Here is a 4,120-nt window from a genome sequence, read left to right as displayed (position 1 = left end):
GAATCGATCACGGAGGGCTTCTACATCAACACCATGGCCTTTCCGATGATGTGTGAGTAGTTTACCACAGACCTTCGGGTCGATAGTTATTAGCTACATGGCTTCTTCTCTCTCTTTGGATCTCAATACAATGTTCTCCTCGACATTCTTGGAGATCTATTCGATGTAACTCTTTTTGTGGTGTGTTTGTCGAGCTCCGATGAATTGCGGGTCTATGATCAAGTTTATCTATGAACAATATTTGATTCTTCTCTAAAATCTTTTATGTACGATTGGTTATCTATGCAAGTCTCTTCGAATTATCAGTTTGGTTTGGCCTACTAGATTGATCTTTCTTGCAATGGGAGAAGTGCTTAGCTTTGGGTTCAATCTTGTGGTGTCCTTTCCCAGTGACAGCAGGGGCAGCAAGGCACGTATTGTATTGTTGCCATCGAGGATAAAAAGATGGGGTTTATATCATATTGCTTGAGTTTATCACTCTACATCATGTCATCTTGCCTAATGCGTTACTCTGTTCTTGTGAACTTAATACTCTAGATGCATGCTGGATAGCGGTCGATGTGTGGAGTAATAGTAGTAGATGCAGAATCGTTTCGGTCTACTTGTCGCGGACGTGATGCCTATATACATGATCATGCCTAGATATTCTCATAATTATGCATTTTTCTATCAATTGCTCGATGGTAATTTGTTCACCCACCGTAATACTTATGCTATCTTGAGAGAAGCCACTAGTGAAACCTATGGCCCCCGGGTCTATCTTTTATCATATAAGTTTCCAATCTATTTTATTTTGCAATCTTTACTTTCAATATATATCATAAAAATATCAAAAATATGTATCTCATTATTATTATGTCTATCAGATCTCACTCGCGTAAGTGACCGTGAAGGGATTGACAACCCCTTTATCGTGTTGGTTGCGAGGTTCTTATTTGTTGTGTAGGTACGAGAGACTTGCGTGTAGTCTCCTACTGGATTGATACCTTGGTTCTCAAAAATTAAGGGAAATACTTACGCTACTTTGCTGCATCACCCTTTCCTCTTCAAGGAAAAACCAATGCAGTGCTCAAGAGGTAGCAAGAAGGATTTCTGGCGCCGTTGCCGGGGAGGTTGCACCAAGTCAAGTCAATATTTGATCTCCCGTCAACAAGCCATTTCTGGCGCCGTTGCCGGGGAGATCTACTCACAAGTCAAGACATACCAAGTACCTATCACAAACTCTTATACCTCGCATTACATTATTTGCCATTTGCCTCTCGTTTTCCTCTCCCCCACTTCACCTTTGCCTTTGCCTTTTCTTCGCCCTCTTCCCGTATGTCTTATTGTTTGTGTTTGCACGTGCCTTCTATTTGCTTGCATCTTTGCTCGCTAAAAATCTATTGATATGGATCCACTTAAAATGTTCTACTTGGATCATCTTGTCGTTATGTGCTCGTGCTGAAACCCCAACTAGCCTAGTTGATGGGAAATCTTTATATGAGCCTGCTAATTTTGTGTGTCACCATTTGTCTGAAAAAGGGAAACTTTTATGGGATCAAACAAACAGATTGTTGTGTTATGTTTGGAATCTTTGTGAAATTTGTGATTTTACTTGTTGCTCTAAGAACCCTAAAAAAACACCTTCCCTACCTATGTGAATTTAATGAAAATGAAATCTTATCTTCTTATGGAAAGGGTGTTTATAGTTACTACGATATCGAACAAATTGAAGAATTTGTTGCTTTTAAGGGTGCTTATGAAGTTGCTTCTTTGATTGAAAGTATGATATTACTCTCTACGAATCTGAAAATCTTGACATACTTAAATATTGCTATGAAAAATATGCTCATAATGTCTATGTCAAAGAATTTATTAAAATAATAACCGTTGCTTTGGAAGAAATAATGATATGCATGAATCTATAGTTAATTATGATTCTGATGATTTGATTGAAATATCCCTTGATGAACATGATGCTTGCTATTCTTGTGGCCATGATGCCAATATTTAGAAGATGAGTTTGCTATAGTTCCTTACGTTAAACATGAGATCGTTGCTATTGCACCCATACTTGATAGTTCCTTCAATGAAAAGCATGATTGTAATGATGTTATTATAAATTCTCTTAATGTCAGTTGTGCTAATAATATGCAAAATCCTAAGCTTGGGGATGCTATTTTTTCTATGTCCACTACTTGTTGCAATGATCATGATTGGGGTGATTCTTGTTATGATCTTGAAAATTTATTTAAGCCCCATGATGAATATGAGATTGATTATAATGTTTGCAATAATATTTAAAGTGGGTTTGGAAGAGTGTCAACTTTAGATCCCACATATTTGGAGAATATTCAATATTATTAAGTTTTTGATAAAAGTGGGTTTGGAGAGGTCATGACTTTAGTTAATGTTAATCCCACTATTTTGGAAGAGTGTCAACTTTGCATACATGTGGATCGTGTTAAGAATATGTTTTGTGATAGCCTATATACATTTTCATGCCTAGATATTCTCATAATTATGCACTTTTCTATCAATTGCTCGACAGTAATTTGTTCACCCACCGTAATACTTATTCTAGCTTGAGAGAAGCCACTAGTGAAACCTATGGCCCCCGGGTCTATCTTTTATCATATAAGTTTCCAATCTATTTTATTTTGCAATCTTTACTTTCAATCTATATCATAAATATACCAAAAATATTTATCTTATTATTATTATCTCTATCAGATCTCACTCTCGTAAGTGACCGTGAAGGGATTGACAACCCCTTTATCGCGTTGGTTGCGAGGTTCTTATTTGTTTGTGTAGGTACGAGGGACTTGCGTGTAGTCTCCTACTGGATTGATACCTTGGTTCTCAAAAACTGAAGGAAATACTTACGCTACTTTGCTGCATCACCCTTTTCTCTTCAAGGAAAAACCAATGCAGTGCTCAAGAGGTAGAAGTTACGGCGATGGAAAAGTGGTTTCTGGCTCTCTGCGATGTTTCTAGGGTATAAGAGTATATATAGGCGGAAGAAGTACGTCGGTGGAGCTACGAGGGGCCCACGAGGGTGGGGGCGTGACCTCCTGCCTCGTGGCCGCCTCGTGGCATTCCAGACTTCAACTCCAAGTCTTCTGGTTTGCTCTCGGTCCAAGAAAGATCATCGCAAAGGTTTCATTTCGTTTGGATTCCGTTTGGTATTATTTTTCTGTGAAACTCTAAAATAGGCAAAAAATAGAAACTGGCATTGGGCCTCCGGTTAATAGGTTAGTCTCAAAAATAATATAAAATAGCATATTAAAGCCCATTAAACATCCAAAACAGATAATATAATAGCAAGGAACAATCAAAAATTATAGATACGTGGGAGACGTATCACACTTTGCGCTATCTGATGTAATATTGAACCTACGTTTCTGCTAGCATCAATAAAGCGGTTGTTTTCTGTACCAAGTTGTTGTGTGTTGCCAGAAGACCAGATCTCTGGGCTAGCAATGCAAGGTAAACCAGTTGCTTTGAGCCGGGGTGCCACACACCCGGGACTAATTTATGTGGATACTAAGTTTGCGAGTTCATTCACCACTCGACCTCTGAGCGGGGATTATCTAAAAGACAATTTGAAGTATGTAAACAATATTCACAATTTTATTTTATTACCATCAATTGTGTTGAGTTTCATTCATATATATGTATTGACCCCCCCCCCCTTCTTTAAATTAGATGTGGGAGAAGCTGAACGAGCTCCTACCAAATGATCGCATACGAGCAATTCAAGAGAAATTGACAGGATTCTTTGTTGACCACGTCATACCTGAACACGGAGAATATCATATGGAATTGCAAATGGATCTTAGGTAGATGATGTTAGGGATTGTAAGAGATGTTATATTGTATGTATGTTGTAGCGTCGGAACGAATACGAAAAGTTGTTTTTCGACCAAGCACGGAGAAAGAGAGGTCACTTATCTCTATATATTTTCATGTTGATGTTGTGTAATTAATGGTTCCTTCATTTGCTTACTAGCCTAGCGTCGAGTTCTCTCAATATATATGTATAGTAGCTAGCATCGACCAAGCACGGAGAAAGAGAGGTCACTTCTCTCTATATGTAGTAGCTAGCTAACACAATATGAAACCCATAAACCCTCCAAAA

The sequence above is a fragment of the Triticum dicoccoides genome, chromosome 5A (assembly GCF_002162155.2).
Source record: "Triticum dicoccoides isolate Atlit2015 ecotype Zavitan chromosome 5A, WEW_v2.0, whole genome shotgun sequence".
Lineage (NCBI taxonomy): Eukaryota > Viridiplantae > Streptophyta > Magnoliopsida > Poales > Poaceae > Triticum > Triticum dicoccoides.
The sequence above is the reverse complement of the archived record's forward strand: the minus strand, read 5'-3'. Positions refer to the sequence as shown.